We start from the raw sequence: 7,950 nt of genomic DNA, 5'->3' as shown, positions 1-7,950 counted from the left end.
TAACATCTCTTCTCTCCTAGATCACTTACATGATCAAGTCCAGGCTATGACTACTCGGGCTAAGAATTTTAATTTCTTTGATCTATTCAGTTGGCTACCTTCAGGAATAGGGACATGGTTACAAACTCTTCTTCAAACCAGGCTTGTAATCTTCCTGTATGTTATATCTATTCTTATTCTTGTTAAATACCTCTTGTCTCTGTGTACTTAAATTCTAACACAAAATGTATGAAACCCTTTAGAGGAAAAGAACCCCAGTCAAAGGCAATCCATTCTCCCCTGAAGTAAACTGACAATACCTGCAAGTTATGAATCAGAAATTTCACCAGATGACCCCTTAACTATGTTGCCTTAGCTCAGCAGGAAGTAGCCAGAATGAACAATGGCCTGTTTCCTAAGATTGGAAATAGATATTGTTTATGGGGCAAATTGTAGTGTTAGCATTTTTATTTTCAAAGTAAGAAAGAGTTTATTACTAGGCACATAATTAGAGAACAGATGGCCTATTGACCCAAAATCTGTCTCCCTGAGTTTAGGCGGTTCAAAGCTTTTTTTTTTTTCCTTATCCTTTTCTAATATTTCTATTGAGACATCTTCATGTACATACAATCCATTCAAAGTACGCAATCAATGGCTCACACTACTACACAGCCTTGCACTCACCACCATGACCACCCCCAGAACATTTGCATCACTCCAGGAAAAGAAACAAAAAGAAAAAGAAAAAACTCATGCTCCCATATCCTCCACTCTTCCTCCCCTACCAACCACCAGCATTGCAATCCACCCATCCCTTTTTCACCCCCATCCCTCCTATTGCCCATTGAGCCTTTGTCCTTATTTTCCCACCCATCCATCCACAGTCCAGACAGAGAGTGTGCCAACCACAAGGCTCCTACAATCACACAACCACACTGTAAAAGCTATATAGTTATATAATTGTCTCCAAGAATCAAGGCCCTTGTAACACAGTTCAACAGCCCTAGGCACCTCCCTCCAGTCACTCCAACATACCAGAAACTAAAAATGGATATCCATATAATGCTTAAGAGCAACCTCTAAAACAACCTCCCAACTCTGCCCCAAATCCCCCAGTCACCAAAACTTTACTCCATCCCACTTCTCTCCTCCCCACCCTGGTCAAGAAGGCCCTCCTAGTTTCATGATGCTGGGTCTCAGCCCATCCCCTGCAGCCATGCCCCATGCTGGCAGGGATATCCACAACTGCAGGAGCTATGCACACATAGGGAGTGGGGGCAGCAACTCCACGTGCCAAGCCAACCCAGAGGGAGAGAGGCCACATCTCAGCAACAAAAGAGGTCCCCTGGGGGTGACTTCCAGGCACAATCACAAGACCCAGCCTCTCCTGGACAGGAACAAGCCCCATTGAGGTGAGCCCCCAGATTGAGGGTCCAGCCCACTGCAGTTCAAGGCTTTTATGAATTTTAGCAAGGAGAGATGAGATCATTACAATTTTAAATAGCAACTTCTAAGCAGAAAAAGAAACAATGTTATCATTATCATTTTAGTACTAAAGGTATAAGCTGAAAGGAAGGAAAAAGTTATATTTTCAATAGCAGAGTTGAGCTGATACTATTTACAAATGTAAGGGGCTGAAACTAGTTAATGGTTGACTTCAAATTCTTCATTCTCATTAGGGTCTTTGCCCTGAAAGTTGCTTTAAGCAAAGTAAGTAAAGGGAGTAACAGCTCTTACAATCACAAAGGCACAAGATAACAGCTTTTGCATTCATTTCAGATACCAGGGCAGCTAAATTACAGTTTATGGATTTCAGGTATTCCCCTCTGTCTACTCCAATATACCAGAAAGCAAAAAGGAATAATTATATAATGATTCAGTAATCAAAATCACCACTTTAATTCTAATTTCTTGGTTACAATTCCTCCCTCTCATTTGATAATTATCTCTCAATCTTTAGGGGTATCTGTGACCACTCTGTAACTGCTTCAAGACTGAAAAGAGGTGTTGTTATTAAGGGACAGAGGAATGAGACAATGAAATTAGTTGTTGTTCTTAAAGAGTCCAGTATTTCTGGGTTACAGAGCTTCTCTGGCATTGGAAAAATTTGGAGGTCTTAAGTCTCTGAAAAACATAATAAGTAAAATTTTATAGAGCCCAAGATATCTTTCAGGCTTTCCATGAATACCGTTGGTTGGGTTTGTCATACTGTAGCACTTTGCAATATGTGGCTGAAACTTGTATAGGACTAACCTCCAGAACGATTCAATTTGAAATCTCTTAGCCATTGAAATGCGAATTATTTTACTCCTTCTGGTCAACTAATCCAAGATGCCAGGGCCAGTTATGTCCTTCAATGCCAGAGTCAGTTATGTCCAACGATGCCAGGCTTACACCCCTGGAAATTATGTTCCATGGAGGGGGGAAGGTCAGAGTTTGGCTTAGAGAGAAACCACATTTGTCAACAGCAGAAATTTTCCGGAGATTACTCAGGCACTAACCATAAGTAGGTTCCATTTGCTATAACCGAAATAAGTTATATAAGGGCAAGTCTCAAAATTGAGGCCTTGGCTTATTAAATTGGGGGCCTCTCTTGCTTAAGGAAATGTCAGAAATTCCGCAGGTGGGGAAGTTTAATAGTTCTTTTTTCTTGAGTCCATTAAGGGACTTTGCAAACATTTTTTCTTTTTCTGTCTAAAACACTCTGAAATGCATCATGGTATAACATTAACTTGTATAGAATATTTAGATTTCGTTCCTTATTCTAGGTTCTAAATCACATAAAGCTGAATTAGAGTGTTTAAATTAACTGACCAGACAGATCAGAGAGTGTTACTACAAGAAAATTTAAATTTTGAACAAAATAAACATTTTCTTTTTGTCTCATGCAAAAGTTAAAGCTTTAGAATACAGACAATATTATTTTTTTACCTTGTATACTGATTTACATTGGTTTTAGCCAAATCAGTTTCATCACATCTTTAATTGGAGCTTGCTCTTTTTCAGCATTGCATTTTTGGTAACAGTTGCTGTATGGACTTATGCTGACTTTCAGAGCTAGAGATCTAAATCTGAGTCTCAGCGTCACATAGATACTTAAAGTTCCAGGAAACTACTAGGTTATACAAAGAGCAAAGCATTCCAGAATTCAAAGACAACAGTTAAAGCTTACAACCTAAGATCTAATTTTTATAAACATTTTTAAATGAGGCCGCTTTCAGAAGCAAAAATATTAGATAGTAGTTTATATTAACAAAACATAGCAGAGCTTTTTTCTGTTCCACCTTTACACATTTACCAGAGTCATTTTAATTAACAGACAAAATATCATCTCTATATTTGTCCTGTCTTTCTCTTCAAGTCTTTCCTTGTTACAGACAGAGCTCTGACCTATAGCTGACCATATATAATTTTAGAAAAGTATTAGAGCAAAACAAGCAACTGACAGTTTGGCTGTCTCTACAAACTGTAGCTTTTTAAGAATAACTAAAACCATGACTAAAATACCATTGTTTAACTCATATAGATTAGTACCAGGATATAACATGGACAGTGAGAACACTGTCAAATTTTTAGGAATTTTATACAATCTCTAAATATATGAATAATATTTTACCTATACAAATTTAACCAGCAATAGGATAGAAAATCCTTTTTCACCACTGAAATACTTCCCAAATACCTCCTATGCAACATGTTAAACTATTTTAGCAACTTATTTTTACAGGGTAAAAGAGCAAATTATTTGTAACAGTTTTTCTCTTAACAATGAGAAGACTTGTTTTCTGAAATAAAAGATGATAAGGCCAACATAAATATTAACAAGGATACTATTCTGATGTAAAATCTTTGTTTTCCATACACAGTACTTGATAATTAAGAAAAACCTTTTTAAAAACTTTATATTAAGAGTAGACTAACAATCTACATTATTTTTAACAGGGAGAAAAGTAAACTTTAGCTTTGTCTGAATATGCAGTTGATGCAAAACCTTTCTCTTTTGAAATATATGATACATGGATCTATTAAATTTTGGTCAGCATGGCCTATGACAGAACTCACTTTCATAAACTTTTTTTTTTTTTACCACTTTCTATATTCATTCAGATCTTTTAGTCATAATGACTTCAACAAAATTCACCTCCTCCAACTCTCTTACTTTCTGTATCCATTCAAGGCTTATAGTCAACAATAACTATAACAAACAAAATTCATTTCCTTAAACTTTCTACCACCTTCCAGATACATTCCTACAGTTTTTATTTATCCAGACTGAACATAACCCAAAATAAATTTGATACTAAATTCACAAAGTTTTTGAACCTGTATACTTTCTTACAATAACAGTATTCATGAAGCTGTGACCAGGACAAGTCGAAAAGCTCTTTGCTTTTTCACAGGCAGCCCTTTAGCAGTTTTCTACTGCCTCAGAGATATTCTAGAGTCAGTTTCTTTCTAATGTCCAAATTTGTTTACAGTAATTACGAACTAAGATTTTGGATCTTTCCATTCAGAGAATTATTTACTCCTTTTTTACTCTTTTATTTTACTTCAGAAGTGCTAATTTATATAAAATCACTTATTTATTTCTTAAGCAATTATAATAAAGCTTTTTAAAGAATTTTGTTACTTTGTTATTACCATCTGGAAGTGTGAGAATATACAGACACATGCAAATAGTTACACAAGAAATAGAAACACAGAAAGGCTTTTGCGAGGGACAAATAAAAGATTGAATATATTATCTCATACCACTTTTACCTTTTTGCAGAACAATTTTAACTGTGCTATCTTTAATTTTAACTGTAATGGAAGTATTTTCGTTTTAAATCATTTTGGGCCAAATTATATTACAAAAAGAAACCCTTTTTTATAGACTTATAACTAGAATCTTTTCAATTTTCAATACAGCCAAAGGTGCCTTTTTAAAGACTTTCCAGTCAATAACAAAATCTAGGTCAGAGCTTCAAACCCCATGTAGCATGGTACCCAGAAAACAGAAAGGTATACGGCTTAGAGTATGGGGATCGCTCTGGAAGTATGACACAGGCCCAGGTCAAGGGGACTTGAACCACCATAATTACTCCCGATCAACTTTTACTCCTTGTTGACCCATTCACCCAGTCAGATGTCCGGACATGGAAGTGGAAACAGTTTCTCTCTTTGAAGATTTTTAAGGTGTCAAAAGTGCTGTCAGAAGAGAGAACTCTAGTTGCCAAGCCTCTGGACTAAATTCAGTCCAGTGGCCACAAAAGGCTTGGTTACCTGGCTTACCTGCTCTGCTGGTGCTCCAGAGCCTCAGGCATTCGTCCCATCTGGAGGTTGCCAAATTGTTACTGGACAGAGGCCGTAGATTCTTTTGCCCCATGCACTCTAATGACCAATTCCTGAGACATGGGGGCTCAAAGATAAAAAGAGTTTATTACTAGGCATGTAGTTGGAGATCAGATGGCCTATTGGCCCAAAATCTGTCCCAGTGTTATCATTTTAAACATAAACTTAAAACTGTGAGCAAGCTGTAAATGAATTTTAGTCTCACAGCAGAGCAGTATGAAAAATATGCACCCAAACACGAAGAGGCACCAACTGAGCTGTACATTAACAACCATTGTTTGTGTTCTTTCACCTATCACCCAGACTTGGAGGCACCATGCCCCAGGTATCTTAAGAAGCTGTACATCCTAAAGGAAGTAGTAAGTAACTAAGATAAGGAGCTAATGAATTTCTCCAGGCCCCTGTTACTTGATACCCATTTTGTCTCTAAATGTATAAAAAAAACAAGGGAAAAGTCACTATGTGGAGGCAGATTTGGGAAGTTTTTCCCTGCCCTCCTGCTGGCATAAATAAACCTTCTTTTCCTCCAGAGTGTATTTGGCGGTTCTATGCACTAAGCCACACTGAGCAATGAACCCAGATTGTGTGTGTTGGGGGTGCAATGTGGGGGGGGGCTCTTCTTCAAAAGCAGGATTTTCCGTAAGAAATGAAGACTCTAAACAATGACAGGGGTCCCTGTCCAAAAGCTGAGTGGAAGGCAAGAAACTTCAACATCACCCAGAAAGAGTGCTCAATCCCTCCTCACAACCCCACCCATAAGCATTTAAGGTTTAAGACACTTTGTACTTTCTTCTTCTTAGTATACGAATTTGTATTTCTCTTGCTGGATTATAAACTCTTTAAGAGCAGAAACAATACCTCTGTCATTCACACATCATCATCCCTAAGAACAGTATCTAATGCAGATTAAATGCTTAATAAATTTTTGCTGAATCAATAAATGGTAATAAATATTTGCATCGATTGGCAAAACCTGAAATTTCTTGGTCTGAGGGTTTTTTTTTTTTTTTTTGACTACAGTGAGGCCAAACACCCCTGAGCAAGGGAACACAGACTCAAACTTGGCCACTCAGGGAAGTAAAAGTTTCAGATAAGATCCCAATACAAAACAAGCTTTTGCATGTGTGTCATTAGCACACAAACAAGGGTTCTTCACAGGGTGTCCGGGACCACCTTTCAGCCTAAGGACAGGCAATATAGGGAAAGCAACTAGTGATGTGCAACTCCACAAAACAAATATGGTTGTACAATCTTTGGCAAGCAGAGCAAAATGAACCAGGAAGCAAAAACAATCCTTATAAAATCAGTTTTTAAATTTCTCTGAAGTTCTACGTTTGTTAAACTGCTAAAGTATATTTTTAAAAAAATTAAAACCATGAGTTGCATAAAAAGGACAGTATCAAGATTTTATTCAATTCATGAATGAGAGAATAAGTAAGCAGTTAAGACAGGTTCAAAAGAAAATTCACGGAACAGAGATTTACAGAGTTGGCCTATTAAAGGGGTATGGAAACAAATTGGCTAACAGGTAAAAAAAAATGGTTAGCATCCTACAAGACAAAAAGTGTAACTCTTGAGTTATCTTTCTTTTCTCTAGAACAGAAACCATTTGCACTACTATTGGAAAAGAATTGTTTGTAATGAATGCTATCAGTTTTCTACAAACTACACTCCACCCTTATAGAGTGCAAACTATCAAAATCAATGGTAAACAGGTCAAACAAAAGAAAGAGTCCTATTTTGACTTTGTCTGTTTCTGTGCATCAGGCTCTGTGCTAAGCACCCATCATCTAATCTTCACAATAACCCTCTGAGGAGATTTCATACTTATCTTTTAGATGAAAATACAGGAAGGATCAGAGAGCTTGTCAGTTATCTTAAGTCACACAGTAGAGCCAGTTCTATCTCAGTTTAAAGCCTATGCTCTTAATTACCCCTCTCTCCAGGCTCCTCTTCTTTCTAGTCAAATCTTTCTTTTTTTTTTTTTTTCATTTCCGAATAAATTTCAGAATTACCTGTTTTATAACTAAATTGTTTCAAAGAGGAGGGATAAAATAACTTTCTCCCATAAATCCACAGAGTTTTTCCCCTGGGAGATATTATAACTTTCTGGCTCCAGACTCACTGATTTTCTCCGCCTTTTTAAAGGAAAACTCAGGCTCACTGTGTTACAAGGTTGAGAACCCAGGCAAGGGGACTGTGGGGAGGAAAACAAAATGCACTGTGAAGCAGATGGTGAAGCAGGATAGAATGGGACAACTGTAAGTCCCTGGTTTCCTATTCAGCTCTGAAATAGTTAACAGACCACTCTAGATCCCTTGTTTCTTATCTAGCTCCAAAGGAACTAATACAAAGCTGCAAACTTCCTAGGACAAAAATTCCCCTAAAGCCCCCAAACCTCCCCAAACCATGCACTCCTCCCCAAACCATGAAAACTTGTAAAATTCTGGACCCAAAGCAAAGTCTAAGTTAATAATAGAAGCATAGGGTCATAAAGATTGTTAACGATTTGCCCAAAGACAAATTTTAGGTATGTGACAACAAACCATGAATTCTGCTAGCTCTCTCCTTCTAGAACAAAGACGACACCTAGTATTCAAAGGTTACTATGGAAACCTGCATCTGGTAAAACTTTCC

Source organism: Tamandua tetradactyla, chromosome 12, assembly GCF_023851605.1.
Source record: "Tamandua tetradactyla isolate mTamTet1 chromosome 12, mTamTet1.pri, whole genome shotgun sequence".
Classification (NCBI taxonomy): Eukaryota; Metazoa; Chordata; class Mammalia; order Pilosa; family Myrmecophagidae; genus Tamandua; species Tamandua tetradactyla.
The sequence above is the reverse complement of the archived record's forward strand: the minus strand, read 5'-3'. Positions refer to the sequence as shown.